This window comes from Vombatus ursinus, unplaced genomic scaffold (assembly GCF_900497805.2).
Source record: "Vombatus ursinus unplaced genomic scaffold, bare-nosed wombat genome assembly UNPS02014781.1, whole genome shotgun sequence".
Taxonomy (NCBI): domain Eukaryota; kingdom Metazoa; phylum Chordata; class Mammalia; order Diprotodontia; family Vombatidae; genus Vombatus; species Vombatus ursinus.
Window position 1 is genome coordinate 38,313,896 of NW_020954559.1, and position 16,760 is coordinate 38,330,655.

The 16,760-nt window shown below is 37.7% G+C and overlaps 1 protein-coding gene across 8 annotated transcripts in view; it reads left to right on the top strand.

Moving 5' to 3' along the window:
• Positions 1-16,760, top strand: part of LOC114046236 (guanine nucleotide exchange factor DBS-like) — a 366,695-nt gene that overhangs the window by 255,418 nt on the left and 94,517 nt on the right. The window lies entirely within an intron of this gene.

The window sequence follows — 16,760 nt, forward strand, 5'->3', positions numbered from 1 at the left end:
TGTTGTTGTTGCTGTTATTATTATTTTATTGTTATATTAATGAGCAGATAAGGTAATTTTTGGCAGTGATGAGCAGGACATTTTTGTTGAATAATGTTTTTTCTCAATTATATGTAAAAACAAATTTTAACATTTCTTTTTCTGGGGGGCTAGGCAATGGGGTTAAGTGATTTGCCCAGGGTCACACAGCTAGTAAGTGTCAAGTGTCTGAGGCCAGATTTGAACTCACATTGCCCTGATTCCTGTGCTCTATCCACTATTCCATGTAGCTGCCTGCCCCTTAACATTCCTTCTTGAGTTTCAAAATCTCTCCTCTTCTTCTCACCCCTTCCCCCTACCTGAGATGTTAAGCAATTTAATATTGGTTATACATGTGCAATCATGTAAAGCATTTACATATTAGTCATGTTGTAAAAGAAAAACAGACCAAAAACCACACAAAAAAAAATAAAGTGAAAAATAGTATGGTTTGATCTACATTCAGACCCCATCAGTTCTTTCTCTGGAGGTGGATAGCATTTTTCATCATGAGTCCTTTGGAATTGTCTTGGATCATTGTATCGTTGAGAATAGCTAAGTCATTCATAGTTGATCATCATACAATATTGCTGTTACTGTGTACAATGTTTACCTGGTTTTGCTCACTTCACTTTGCATCAGTTCATGTAAGTCTTTCCAGGTTTTTCTGAAATCATCCTTCTTGTCATTTCTTATAAGGCACAATGGTATTCTACTACAATTATATTCCACAAGTTGTCAGCCATTCTTCAATTGATTGGAATCACCTCAATTTCTAATTCTTTGCTCTCACAAAAAAGAGAAGCTATAAATATTTTTGCACATATAAGTCATTTCCCCCCTCCTTTTTTATCTCTTTGGGATGCAGACCCAGGAGTGGTATTGTTGGATCAAAGGGTATGCACAGTTTTATAGACCTTTGGGCATAGTTCCAAATTCTGAGCAAGACATTTTTAAGTGGCATTGGGTAACTCTGAGCCCAGCAAGAGAATTATAGTAAACTGAGTATGAAGTTACCATGGAGATCTGGGATGCAGAATTTTTTTTTTTTAGTTTTAAAAATGATTAGGTAAATTTAAGTCATACTACAGAGAAGGAAATAGCTGACCTTGGTAAATAATTGACAAGACTTGGTTTTAAGAACCACATACTGTGTGTGTGTGTGTGTGTGTGTGTGTGTGTCTGTCTGTCTGTCTGTCTGTCTCTGTTAGAAAAGGGAAATATACTATTTCTTCCATTTGGGAAAGGCTTCTAAAACAAGAAGCCTTCTCTGTAATGAGGGCATCCCATTACAGAGGGGTTCTTCCACATATTGTCCACTGACTGAAATTCTAATAGTCAATCCCAGAGCCTCTCATTGTTACAGTGGATCCCTCACGTGTTGCTCCACTTTGCCCTCAACTGGTTTTCATAGTTTATGATAGTACCAAAGCCTTTCTATTTGGAACCCAGTTTGAAACAAGTCCCTGAATCCAGACATGTATCATATGGCAAAATGTATGATGTGCTTTAAAAAACAAAAAAATCATTATTGTTTCATCAAATCACCACCTGGAGTGGAGGTGGTGGAATCATCAGAATTCTTCCCAGGCATGTGGAGCACATTGAAATTGTTTTCATTTTTTTTTAGCTGTATGAGATATAAAATTATATGGAATAGGAAAGATATTTTAACAGCTTGCTTTTAGGAAAAAATGTCAGTCTTGCCATGCACATGTTCTCTCCCTCTTTTTTTTTTAATAGAACCATTCAGATTCCTAGTTAGTGTGTTTCTAGAAATGTAAATTATCAGGCAAAACACGCACATGCGTACACACACACACACACACATACATACATACACACAAAACCTCCCACAAAAATTGTGTTTGGTTTGTGCTTCATTTTCATTACCCTTGCTCAGTCTAACACACTGGTTCTCAAACCATTTCATTCCATCCTCCTCATAAAGGGTTCCATGCCTCTTTCTCTCCCTATCTCACTCTAGGAGCTTCAAGTGGGCAGAGGCCACCAGGTCAAGGAAACTAATTTGTCAGTTTCATGTAGCCTGCCATTTCCCAATGCCATTGCCAAATAGTTGTTCACAGACTACAACATTTTCCCTTCCCTTTTCACAACTGACAGACTCCCATATTACTTCAACTTGAGGTAGTAGTTTAAGCCAAGTTGAACTTGATTTGGGGTTCTCCATTTTATACCTGGCTATAGTGTCAGATGGGGAAGAGAGCTGATTGTATCAACCTTGTTGCTGAGACTAGAAGAAGCCCAACTGGCAGGTATTACACTGACCCAAAGACAGAGACGGTACTGGGAGCCTCATTCCTCGGCTTTAATCCATCAAGCATTTTTTCAGTGCCTAGTCTGTGCCAGCACTAGTCTTTGTGCTAGGAATGGCTACAAAGACCAGTGAAACCATTCTTGCTCTTGAGGATCTCAGGTTTAATTGAGTGTAAACAACATGTACTCAGAAAAGTAAACACAAAACATATACACGCTTGTAAGAAAGGGCATCATTAACATATAGGGAAATTCCATTAGACTAACAAGTGGGTAGCTTTGGACAGCCCTTATGTAGGAAGTAGTACTGATGCTATGCATTTGAAAGATGCCAGGGATTCCATTATATGAAATAATAAACACCCCTCCCTGATGTTCTCATCAAAAAAATTATTCAATTTTATCTTTGGTTAAATTAACCAAGAAATTGTCTATGTGTGTGTATGATATATGTGACATATGTGTATGATGTATGATATATACCTATAAATCACCCCCTATAATTATGGAGAATAATAATAATTTAAAGGTGTGTTTGAAGATTTGACACATGGATAATAGGTTTCATTCTCTTGAAAGACAAGACAGGAAATATTCATTTAGTTCTTGTTATCTTTCACAAAACTAGTCTGTTCCCATTTAGTAAAGAAAAAAGCAGTGAGAGGAGGGTGGAGTGGGGAGCAAAGCATGTATCTAATTGTAATGAGAGGAAAAAAAGAATTCTGCAGATTGCTGCAGAACCTGGGATTTCCGACTTGCTTACGGGAAAGAAACAAAGTACACTGCCACCTGGTGGAGAAAATTGTCATAGCCTAGACTGTTTATATGTGTGAGTAACTTCTGTAGCCAGTTGGACATAACAGATGACCCTTTCGGGGTGCACTAAGGGAGCAGAGGTCTGGATATGTGATGTTATGGTTGTAGGGAATTCTTGATAAGAATCCCTAATACCAATGAACAACAGAACTTGTTTCATAAGTTAGTGTGTTAAAAAAATAGGTTGCTGGTGGGAAACTAAAAGACTTTTTCAAAATTATTATTTTTTAAAAATCTGAACTTAACAAAAACACAAAATGAGCATTTCTATAAAATAGTACAGAAAATAAAGGATTATACATGAAACTACAACTACATAGTGTGTAAAACTTGCTTTTCCTTTTAAGCATATAATAAAACCAACATTCAAAACTATCCTGTTTGTGTTTCCTTCTGGTTTTTCTTCTTTAATCTTCTGCGCATTTTGCTAATGCCTTAGTGACCCCTCCCTCCCCCTGCCCCTTTTCTCCCTAATTCCCTCCCTGTTGAAAATAAAAGGGAAAACCTTTGCCACAAATATCTAGTCAAGTGAAACAAATTCCCCTATTGTCATCTGAAAATATGTTTCTTAATGCACCTTGAATCCATCAGCTCTTTATCATTGATCCTTTGGAACCAGGGCTCATCATTGCATTTACTGGGGTTTTTAAGTTTTAAATGTTTCACGGTTATTTTTCTTTTCAATGTTATTATTATTGCCTAATTTGTTTTTCTGGTTCTGCTCATTTCATTCTGCATCAGTTCATACAAGTCTTCTTAGATTTCTCTAAAACTGTCCCTTTAATTGTTTCTCGGGGTATAATAATATCCCATTACTGTAATATACCTTAATTTGGTCAACCATTTCTCACTTGATGGGCACCTCCCCGCTTTGTTGTAGTTCTTTGCTATGATATGAAGAGCTGCTATGAATATTTTTTAAAATCATATTGGACCTCTTCCTTTTTGATTTTTTTTATATCACTAAGAAGTTAATTCCTGAAGGTCACTTTGCCATCCATCTCTGTCAGAGGCCAAATTTGAACCTACATCTTAGGTTAACTATGCACTGCACATGTTACTTCTCTAAGTGATGTTGATATGTAGCCACTTGAAAAGAATTTCATATAGAAACCATCATGTGGGAAGCAGGTCATCTTAAGCATAGTTATATTTGGACATTTTATTTTTCTTTCAAGGAAAGTATTAATATTCCTCAAATGCTCAGGAAAGTAGATGAATGCCCCAATCAAAAAAGCCCTAATCCATGGCTGGGTAGCCATGCATTCAAGGTAGAATGGAGATTGCATGTCTATTTTTTTAAAATGTGTATTTAAAATTGTATATATCTCTCTTTCCAACCCTATCACTATTCTCTTTCCTCTCCAATTCCTTTCTCATTGAAAAGATAAAGGAAACCCTTGTAGTAAAAATGTATAATTAATAAAACAAAATGCATGTTTATTTAAAAATCACAGATTTCATGTACTCTTTGTACATGTAAGCATCAATTATAAGCCACTTTTCCCAAGGTGTTTTTTTAAAGAAATGAATTTTTTCGTTCTTTACAAAGAATATATTTCAGCCATTAAAAATGAATGGTGTGTGCTTATTTTAGCATTTCTACTTCTGTAATCACATGCAAATGACAAAAGTACATATTTAAAACATTACTTCTGATTAGCAGCTGCAAGGTAATTAGGAAAGATTAAATAGAATTAAGGAGGCAGATGGTATGAGGTTTTTAATCAGATGAAAATGTAGGTACATATGTAAATGTAAATGCAATTTTAGTCAAATGTATGATAATTATCGAGCACAGTGCTTGGCACATGGTAACTGAATAATAAATGCTTTTTCATTTGTTCAAGGCAGCTAGTTGTCACAGTGGATAGAGTGCCAGGCCCGGAGTCAGGAATACTCATATTCCCGAGTTCAAATCCAGCCTCAGACCCTTACTAGCTGGGTAACACTGGGCAAGTCACTTAACTTGATTTACCTCAGCTTCCTCATCTGTAAAATGAGCTGAAGAAGGAAATGGTAAACAACTCCAGTATCTTTGCCAGGAAAACCCCAAATGGGGTCACAAAGTCAGATGCAACTAAAAAACAACCGACTGAATTTCATTTGTTCCTTTTCCTATATATTTCATCTCCCCTTTTCCATGCTAACTTTCTTGAGGCAAGGACTGTTCATCTCTGTTTCCTCACATCTCCAGTGTCTTATACATAATAGGCATTCAATATTTACTTATTGAATAGTGAAGGAATAAAATTAATTTGTATGTGTTGCTGTGGCAGAGTGGACAGAGAGAGCTGAACATATACTGGATAGATACATATACTAGATACATTCACACACTGATTGGGGGACCTTAGAACATCCCAATGTCAAAAGTAACTTTCTAAAAATATAAAGTGTAGAGCAGATATTTATCTGAATTGGTAGAGGGAGTTCCCCCCAGTAACTCCCTACACTAGTGAAGTAGAAGGAACTAGAAACCCACACACAGTCTCAAAAGTCTTCATGCAGTATGCATTCTTAAGTTCATACTTTCTTGCAAGAGAACATGCTAACAGCTATGTACAAACAATATATAAAACAAACTGAAGAATATTTCAGGGGGAAGACATTAGCACTAAGGGAGATTGGGATAGGCCTCTTGCAGAGATGTGGGATGTTAACTGAGATTTGAAAGATGCCAAGGGATCCAGGAGGCACAGCTGTGAATGGGGAGAATTCTGTGCATGGGGAACAGCTAATGAAAAAGCAGATATGGGAGATGGAGTGTTGGGAGTGAGGAACTCAGGTCATCACGATCATCATCATCACCACCATCTAATATTTATGTAAGTTTGCAGAGTACTTTACATATATTATCTCATTTAATCCTCACAACAAACCCATGAAGTATGTGCTGTTATTGGAGCAATTTTGCAAATGAGGAACGTGACACTCAGAAAGGTGAGGCCAGCTCTCTCTATATTATCTGCACTACCTCTCCAAGAAATATTACTGGAAGTGAAAAGTTACAGGATTTTTGGCCAAGCATACCAGTGTAATGAACGAGGGCAAGGTGGTGCAGTGGATAGAGTGCTGGGCTGAGTTCAAATCTGGCCTCAGATGCTTACTAACTCTATGAGCCTGGACAAGTCACTTAACCCTGTTTGCCTCAGTTTCCTCATCTGCAAAATAAGTTGGAGAAGGAAATGGTGAACCACTGCAGTATCTTTGCCAAGAAAACCCCAGCCAGGGTCATGAAGAGTTGGACATGAGTAAAATGACTGAACCATAACAACAAAGAGTCTTTAGTGCCTCCAGGTAGTAGCACTGATCTAAGGAAACTGGCTCCTGAAATTCTGAATGGAGTCCAAAATGATAGTACACAAGCTCCATCTCTTAAAGGGGGAATAATAAGATACACTATTCAACTTCTAAGCATTGTCTCCCACCTCTGATTTTGTGCCTTCCCATCCTCTCCTCCTTTATCCATATATTGTCTTCTCTTTCCCCAAGTTGAAAGATAGCTATTTACTTTTTTATTGGAGAAATGAGTGAAGATGATTTTGTTGTGGGAAGAAATTACCTGTAGGACTTTCCACTAAATATAAATAAATTTCATTTTATCCATTTTGAACTTGGAGGTTTACTCCAAGTTCCTGGGGTTTATTTTAGGGGATAGAGGAGACCTGAGATTTTTTTTCAATCAATATTTTTTAGGCCCCTTGAACAAGGTCTGGTTGAGAATACCCATCCCCATCCCCCCCAAAAAATTTTGTAGATACTCCTTGGCCTCAGGAACTATCAGTGTATAGAATAGGGAAGAAAAGACACTGGGGTACCTCATGCCGAGCCTGAAAAGGAAGAAGCCACTGCTGCCTCTCAGAACTTTTTCTTGTGTCAGCAAAACCTCAAGAGCTGGGTTAAAGATGCCATCTGCTGGGTTCCTCAAACCCATCATTTCCTCTAATCTTCTGGGTTCCTTAAAAAGCAGCTACACAGTTCCCTTTCAGGGGAAGAACACAGGGTTTCCTTTTTCCTCCTCTCTTCCCTGCTCCCTAACAGCAGGACAGTACCTTCTGAAAGTACTATGATACAGAAGGAAAAGCATCACTTCTGGAGTTAGAGAACCTGGTTTTAAATCCTGTCTCTGAAGCTCACCTATATGACCTTGGGCCCACCAATTTACCTTAATGAGACTCAGTTTCCTTATCTATAAAACAAAGGCATTTGTGGTATAAGCATACTATTTTTAAAACACAGATTTCTCAAAGGCATGCATATTGAATTTTTGTCTATCAAATAATTTAAAATGTCCTGGAGATCAGGATATTTAAAAGAATATTGTGGTGAATCTTCCTGTAACTTGCAGACCTTTTTGTAATATGAATAATTCCTCCTTAATTGATCCTATTCCATACTGTATGTTTTATATATGGGATAGTCTCAAAATTTGCCACACCTATACAGTAAAATCATTTGAATATGAATATAAGGTTGACTATGTTTAAGTTGATCTGTGAAAATCCTGAGTATAGTTCATGTAACTTAATTTAACAATAATCTCTAGGGAAACCTATAGTATTACATACTGACTTATTATTATCATTACTATTATTATATATACTAGCTCTTAGTAACAAAATTAAAAAGATATATATAGATATAGATATATAGATATATATAGATATATAAATGGATATGGGTTTCATTAGATGACCTCTGAGATTCATTCCTCTTCTAGGTCAATGATCCCATAAGGTCAACTAAGGCTAGTTTTAAAAAGGAAATTCAAAACAATTCAGTACAGGAGAAAAATAAAAAGGAGGGAGAAGGATATTAACGTAGCACAGAAAGGGGATAAAGTTTACAGATTGCAAAAGTTATTAAGGGCTCATTTTGGTGCTGTGGACCAACTGGTAGTCCGACTTTCTTTTGATTCCCTCTTCTCTCCTAGTTGCCCTTCTTTTGCCAGCTTTTGTCCATTGTTAGCAGAGTCTAACTCTTGTTCTGGATGAAGTAGGCAATTTTTCTGGTGTCTCACCTTTCACAAAACTGGTCCCTAATACCAGGGCCTGAAGCAGGCATCTATCCTGTAGTCCCTAAGTCTGTCTGCATCACAGGATATCTTACCCTAAGCCTGTGTTTCTCAACACAAACCATACCACAAACCAGGAAAATATACAAATCTCCTACCTTGGGCCCCTCTACTCCCTACAGCCTCACCCTGGGATGATTCTCAGTTACTCAGAGAAAAAGACCAGGAGTCAGAGTTGGGAAGAGAGAGGCAAAAGGGAATGAAGGAGAAGCAGTTTTAAAAAGAAAGAACCTTCAATATTAGCTGAGAAATGCAACATTAACTTCCGTCTATGGACCTGAGACCATGAAAAGAATAGAACACTGAACTTGCAGTGAGGAAGAACTAGATTCAACTTCTTCCATCCATCCAGATAAACAGATAGATATGGATATATAGATACAGATATGTATCTGTATCTATATATCTATATAGACACATAGATATATGCCTATGTATATGTGTGTCTATGTATATATGTATATAAAATGTGTATATAAGTGCACACATGTATACCTATATATCATATGTGTATACACATGTGTGTGTACATGTGTGTATATATTGTGTGGTGAGAATGTATGTATATACGTATTATGCGTGTGTACATATGTGTGTGTATATGTGTGTACATATATGTATTTCTAGATATTAACTGTATGACACTGTTAAGTCACTTAGCTTCTTCAAGCCTTAGTTTTCTTGTCTATAAAATGTAGGTGGATAAAACTACATACCTAAGAATATCTACTTTCTAGGGTTATATTAAAGATCAGTTAATTTACCAATGAGCATTTGTTAAGTGCCAGGAGCTATCCTAAGTGCTAGGGATACATTTGCAAAAAGGAATGAGTTCCTGCTGTCAGGAAGTGTACATTCTATCAAATGAGACAACATGCATATAACTAAGTATGTACAAAATACAAAGAAAGTAAATGCCAAATACATTTTTGGAAGAGGGAAGACACTAACAGTTGGACAAGATCATAAAAGTCTTAATGTAAGCATTTTTTAAGGAAAGGAGATTCTAAGAGACAGAGGTAAAGAAGGGAGGCACTTTCCAAACATGGGGATCAGCCAGTCAGTACAAAGACACTAAGACAGCAAATGGAATATCAAATGTGTGAGGAACAACAAAATAACGAGTTTGGCTGAGTCATAGAGTATAGGAAAGGGAAAAACATCTATGATTGAAAAAGGAGGTTAGAGGCAGGTTGTGAAGGGCTTTAAAAGCTGACCAAAGAAGTTTATATTTTATCTTAGAGGCAATAGGGAGCCTCTTTTTAAGTAGTAGAGAGATATGATCAGATCTGCACTTCAGAAAAATCCCTTTGGCACTTGTATGTTAAGATGCATTGTTTAGGAGAGAGACTTGAGGCAGGGATATCAATAAGAATAGTCCAGGCAAGAGGTGATGAGGGCCTCAACTCTTGGCCACAATGGTGACCAAGTAGAAAGGAGTAGATGAGTAGAAAGGAGAAGATGAAGTAGATGTAATGGAGGTAGAAATGAGCTTTGTAAGTGTTAGCAATATATTATCTATCTCCCCATGTTCCTCCCCTGGTTCCTCTACCAGCTCTGAGAAGAGGTACCCAAAGCTACCTCCTACTTATGCTTTGGGGAACAGTATACCTCCTTTCCCTTTCCTCTTCAAAACTAATCCCTGGATTCTTTGAAAGCTGTGTTCAGGTGCCACCTCTTACATTAATCTTGTCAATACATTGTCCCTTCTAAGATTATTGTCCTTATATGAATCTATGCACATTTTAACACCTTCCCTCCCCCCAGCAGAATGTAAGTTCCTTAAGGGTTGAGCCTTTTCTCCCCATTTTTTTCTTGGTATCCTCAGCATCTAATACAATATTTTACATGTAGTTGGTATTTTTAAAATATTGTTTGAATTGAAGTGATTATCGAAAAGATACAATAGAAGTTCAGTCAGACTTGGAGTGTTGTATTGGTCTGACCTCTACAAACAGTTCACAGAATTTGTTACACCTGGCTTCCTACAGGCCACTGTATTTTCTATGCACGGCCCTATTTCCAGCCTATGCTGAGCATCTGGACAGCTCCTGCTGCTTCTGTGGGTATTGATCTCACTAAGGAAATGACTGTTTCTAAGTAGCAGCAGATTACGGAAGCCCCAAATGTCACAACACCCTACACAGAACGTTCTCATGGTAGGAAAGCGCTGAGTGAGACATAAATTTTGGGCAAGTATCAAAGTCCAGAGTTACATTACTCTGCAATTTGTACCAGATGTTTAAGACATCTGCTAAGATGTTGGCAAATTTTCTTTTGCTTACCTTACCTATTCATTTTGCTTTTTAAGAAATAGTTAGCAATATTTATTACTTCCTTCTATGCAGGCTGATAGAACACCTTCCTTGCTATTTCCTGGAACCATCTTTGAAGTAAAGGGGACTAGCTCTGTGTTGCATCTGGATGAATAGAAAAAAAGGTAACAGCTGATATTTGTTGCAGGGATAGGGTCAGGGATTAGATGTGTAATTTCAGTGGTATAAGGAACTCTCAGATGAACACACGTCTTCTATCAATGCAGATTGGCACCTCCTTTTAATCTTAAGTATTAGCAAGTTTCCTGGAGCTCTGAGAGGTTAAGTGACTTGCCCAGAGTCACCCAGCCAGTGACTTCCCATGTTAGAGGCTGGACTCAAACCTAAGTCTTTCTAGCACCAAGGCCAGCTCTCCTTACACTTTGCTGCCCTCTTGGTTGGTTGCCCTTTTCTTTCTCAAGACATTATTCCATGTTTGTTTTAACCTAATTTCATTGAATTCACACTGCCCACTGTCCAGATGACAGGCAAACCCACAGTGACTGGTTTCAACTCCTCATCCCTCCTCATATTGTTCAGAATTGAGTTTTGAGGGGGACAGGATTGGGCTCATCTAGTCAGAATTTAAGCCTTTCCTTTTAGCTTTGTACCTGAGCTGTTCTGTTACTTCTTTCTTATGGGTATCTAGTAAAATATAACCTGTATTCCCATATTGTTCCATTTAGCTTAAGAGGAAAAAGAGTTTTTGTATTTTAAGAACAACAAAAAAAGGAAAGTCTAGGTACCCCTTGAGTGGAGATATTGGTGGCAGCTCTGAAATGGAAACCAGGATGGATCTAAGATACTATGAATCTAATAAGGAATAAGGGAGACTCCTGAGGGCATTGTTTGGGGTTCAGTCATGACTATTGTGCCCTCTTACTTCTAGGGCACTTCTTTATAAGAATTTTCTGAGGTGAAAGCATTTTTACTTTTTTTTTCTCAGAAGAGTTTTTTTTCAGAAGAATTTTAAGAAAGTTTACTTCAGTTTGGTACAGTAGAGAAAGGAAACTTCAGGAAAATTGTAGTTGGAATTCTTTTTAAAACTATTGCCTACCATAAATTTAATTTTTGAAAAGGAGACCATCCTCACTCAGATTTCATGAATTTTCTTCACTGTTGGCAATTTACTTCTTATCTTCTCTGTGGCTCAGCACATTTTCCCCTACCCCTTTACATTGGGAACCATTATTAAATCAACATAACCATTGCTTAGGGTAAGAGCTTCTCATTTAGCTCTCCCCTGTGGCTCCAGTGATCGTACCTGGTACATAGGATTTAACAGGTGTTTTTCATCCATTCTTTAACATATATATTTATATCTATGTATTGTTTTACTCTTAGAAAAATAAAAGATAGTTGAGAAATTTCCTTAAACAAAATTTACTTTCTTGATGGAACCCATTTTCTTTTGGAAGTGAAAGTTTCTGTAGACTCAAAGCAGGGGCTCTACTTTGGAGATAAAATAGGAATTGAGACTTCATTGCATTATTTTAGGATTATAGATCTAAAACTGGGATGATGGTGACTTCTTAGTCCAGCCCCTCATTTTACAGATGAGAAAACTGAGGCCTGTGAAGGTTAAGTGACTTGTGCAAAGTCACAAGGGCTCCTCTTCTCTTCTTCCTGACATCTCTTCCTGACAAGAAAGGAATAGCAGTTAAAAAAAGATTAATTCTCCTCTTTTTGTCAAAAAATATTTCACCCTCATAGCTCTTTATTTTATTTAAGCAATCCTTTTTATTCTCATCTGCAAATTATGTTAATATTTGCCTCCAAGCTCTCTCAATTGCTTTGTGTGTTTATATGCCTCCCCACAGCTGTCATTTAAACACACTGTTGGTTAAATTGCTAAAACACATCCCTCCTTAGAATATAAATTTAAAGTATAGGGTGCAGAGGAAGCACTTGCTTCCAAACAAATGCATAAATTACATAGTAGAGAGTCCAGGCAGGGTGCCTAAAGTCTGTGGCTTTGAAGGAGGCTGTTAGCAGGTTCTGTTGTAATCTGGCACTGCAGGGAGAGACGGGAAGGCAATCTGCTTGGTCCCAGCCTACAGTATTTCTTCCCACTTCCCCTTGATTGGATTTTCCAATTTATAGCCCTAGAACCTCTGTGGTGAACCTTCTATAAATTTTCCATCCCCTTCCATGTCTGGGGGAATATAAATAGGGCACAAACTTAAGAACTCAGATATGTCCAAAATGGGGGAGCAAGATGATGAGTGGTTTAATTGCTTAATTGAAAGAATTACAGTCATGTAGACTGAAGAAAAGGAGCCTGGAAGAAGAGTAGAATATATGATAGCTACTAGTATTTGCTTAGAGTAGCTAGGAGGCACAGTGGATAGAGTGCTGGGCCTGGAGTCAGGAAGATTCATCTTCCTTAATTCAAATCTGGCCTCAGACACTTACTAGCTGTATGACTCTGGGCAAGTCACTTAATCCTGTTTGACTCAGTTTTCTCATCTGTAAAATGAGATGGAGAAAGAAATGGCAAACCACTCCAATATCTTTACCAAGAAAACCACAAGTGGGGTCACGAAGAGTTGGATACAACTGAACAACAAAATATTTGAAAGACTGTCATCTGGAAGCCCTGTCATAGGATCTGTTCCTCTTGGTCCCTATTGGCTGAACTTAGAAGACATGAGGTGACAGAGAGGTAAATTTAGGCTCAACATAAGGAGGGACATTCTTAGCAATTAGTGCTATGTGATAGAAGAATGGGCTACCACAGGAGATGGGAGGTTGTCCCTCTCTAGCCATCCTCAAACAGTCTGGATACATGCTTGTGATTAGTGCTATGGAGGGGAGTGTTGATCTGGTATGGATTGGATGAGATGAGCCCTAAGCTTCCTTCCACTTCTGAAATTCTCTGATTCTGTGATATTCTGTGCAATACATACAAATCATAGGATCATAGATTAATAGCTAGAAGGGATGACCAGTATCTTCTAGTTCCACCATGTTGTAAAGCTTAGAGAAGTTGAGTGACTTGCCCAGGATCACAGCAATTAAGTGTCTGAGGTGACATTTGAACCCAAGTCTTCCTGATTCAAAGTCTAGAGTTTAACTTGGGTGGCCACTCCAGGTTCTGAGATGATAAAAAAAAATCTCTATGAAGCCAAGTAAATCTATGAGAAAGTAGAAAAGATACACCTAGAATCCTTTCTTCCATGTTCTTCCATGTTCGAGGATCATGTGGTATAATAGTGGGGGGGGAGGGGAACACTATGTTTGAAGTCTAAAGGACTTGAGTTAAAATCCAGACTCTGCTACTTGTTAACTGTGTGGCTTTGGGCAGGTCTCGGAGCCTCAGTTTCCTCATCTACAAAATGGACAGTTGGGCTCAATGAGCTCCGAGGCCCCTTCTATCTTGTAATCATAAGTTGCTGTTATTTTTGAATAACAAAATGGTAGCTGTGCCTGTAACATATAAGAAACACTGAAGTATAAATCTCAAAATTAACCTGAAAAATTAAAAGATGCTATTGCTAGCTCTTCTCGTTGTTTCATTACTCAGGCCTCTCATTCTCCCTGCCACAGTGATTGTAATCGTATCTCCTTGTTGGAGTCTTACAAACATGCCAGCTCTCCAGTCACGAAGCCTGTCAGCTCAACAGTTGAATTAGCCTATTTTCTTCTGAGAGTTTTGGGGAGTTTTTGTTGTTTTAGGCAGTTTGAACTTCTCCCCATCCCCAAGAACACAGTGATGATAACTTATCACCCAGTGATTAGTTGAGTTGGTTTAGCACAGTAGATATATTGCTGATGGTTTGGGGCAAATGTGGGGTTTTGTAGGGGGGGGTTGGGTTTTTTTTTTTTAAAGCAGCCAAGTTTTCACCAGATACAAAATTGCTTTGATCTTATTTCAAGTAGGAAGAAGAAGGTACAAAGGAGCCTTTTCTTTTCTTTTGCAGTTGAAAGCTAATCATTAAAATTGCCTGGCTTGGTTAGTAGAAATCTACCTTCCTTTAAATTTTCCATTATTACTCTTGGGAATTGGGAATTGGATAATGATGACTGATGTTTTTACTATCCTGGTGAGTTAGAATTGATGATAACTATTTGATTTCTTTTCTAAATTCACCACCAGGAATAAAGACAGATGAGCTTTCTTTCCTGAGCTAGAAGAAAGTGCTTGATAATGCTGATGATAAAAAATAAATTATATAAAAATTGACTTTCTTAGCATAATGTTGAAAGAGTACCAAAGCCCATATAATAAAAATGCTAGTAAAATCCATTAGTATAAAGAGATGACTAGACTCAGCAACTGTATTGTCATCCTTCATATCACCCAGTTCACTCTTTGGAAAAATCTATCTCAGTAACCACTTGGGGAGAAAGGAAAAAAGGAAAATTCCAAGTCAAAGATCACCCTTTGAAGAGAAACATAAAACACTAGGGACTGTATTTGAGAGGGTAGAAGAATTGACTGAAGCGGGTGTGATGAGAATAATTGCATCCATGTCACTCCACCTGGGCACAGCTGTTCACCTTTTACCCAGGGGATTCTTAAAAAAAAAAGGTGAACTGGAGCTCAAGGCAGTTACATGGGTTCAGTTCAAGCCACCCAGCACTTTTGGGGTTAGTTGAACTTTTCAGGTTAGTCTTTTTAGTACTAGGTGCTGTCATGACTAATGGCACCTTAACCATTAAACTGTACTGATTGTCCTTGTATGCACTCCTATTTTATACGGTGCTAAATCATGGCCATGTATCCACAACAAAATAATCTTGATGTTATTTCTTATACCAAAGGATGCCGGTTATGGAATCTGGTTTTCCTTAATACGGTGGGATTTCATGAGATATTTCTCTCCTGATGATGTTCTTTTCCCCTATGCCATTAATGTTGTGGTTGGTGTGTAAAAATAAAATGCTGTGCTGATGGATTACCTAATTACTTTGCCTAGCCAGATAGCCCCAAATGTACAAGTTTATTCCTCTTACCTTCTTTTGGTAAATTATCTACCCTGTAAAGTAACTAAATTCCTGAGTGAGTAACATCCTGTATTTCATTTGGAGAAAATAGAGGTCTAAAGATTATAATTCTTGCTCTATAGTGGAATTGGAAAATAATCTCTTCATTTGCAGAGAAAATATAGAAAAGCTATTCCTAAGATTCAAAGAGATTATTTGGGTTCTACTGTGAAAGAAAGAACTTTTAGATGTGGATATGGGGATCTTTTCCTACAGAACAAAGGAAAAATTCCAATAATTTCAGTATCAGTACTTGAAGATCATAGTTTCAATCCAAATCCAAGATTAAGTCTTGGAAGGAATGTTAGAAGGCAGTTAGTCCAATTCTGTCATTTTATAGTTAAGGGAACTGAAGCTCAGAGGGTTTAAGTGACTCGTCCAGTATAAAAGCTACTAAGGGTATGAGGTAGAATTTGAACTCAGGTCTTCTTGACTCAAAGTGCAGTGCTCTCTGATGATACTATCTGACATTTATATCGCACTTAGGTTATCTAATTGAGTCATCACAATGATTCTGTGAGGGAAAGCGAGGCAGGTATCATTATCCCTAGTTCACAGATGAGAAAGTTGTCTGTCTCCCATCCTCCCCTGCCCCCCGCCAAATGTGGTTTTCCTAAGGTCACAGAGTGGCCAATTCAGAATTCAAACTCAAATCTTCTGATGCCCAATCCAGTGCTTTTCCCACCATATCACAACTTCTTCTGACAGTCTGTGGTACTTTCTATAACTGGATGAAAGAAAGGGATGGGGGGAAAGGGAGATGTCTAGAGTTTTATAATTTGCCAGTTTTTGCTTCAAATGACCGTGAGCAGCCTGCCTGATCAGGTGGCAGCTTTCTAAAAGGCAGCCAACTAAATTACTTGGCTTGCCAAATGAATGCAAATGGATAGCTTAAAAAGTAGATGGTACTTTCCCCCCAGTTCATTATGCTGGGAGAGGACAACTGTTGAGGGGAGCAGAAGCAAAGAAGGAAAAAGGCAGAGAAAATTACAGCTGAAAACCACAGTCATATTGATGATCCAAGGTATGTCAAGATATGCGAGATGGAAATTTTCAGGGTGATATAGTCAGCTGTTGGTGATTTCTGAACTTACTTGACCCTATTATAACTACAAAAGACCAATTCACTTTCTGATTATAAAGTGAAGTAACACAATGAAGAGTGTTTTTTAAAAGTATGTATTTTAGTCAGGGTAGGAATCTTTTAATATTTTTGAAAGTTGTAATCCATTCTTTTTCCTGTTATCTAGAGTAATATGTAGATGAAG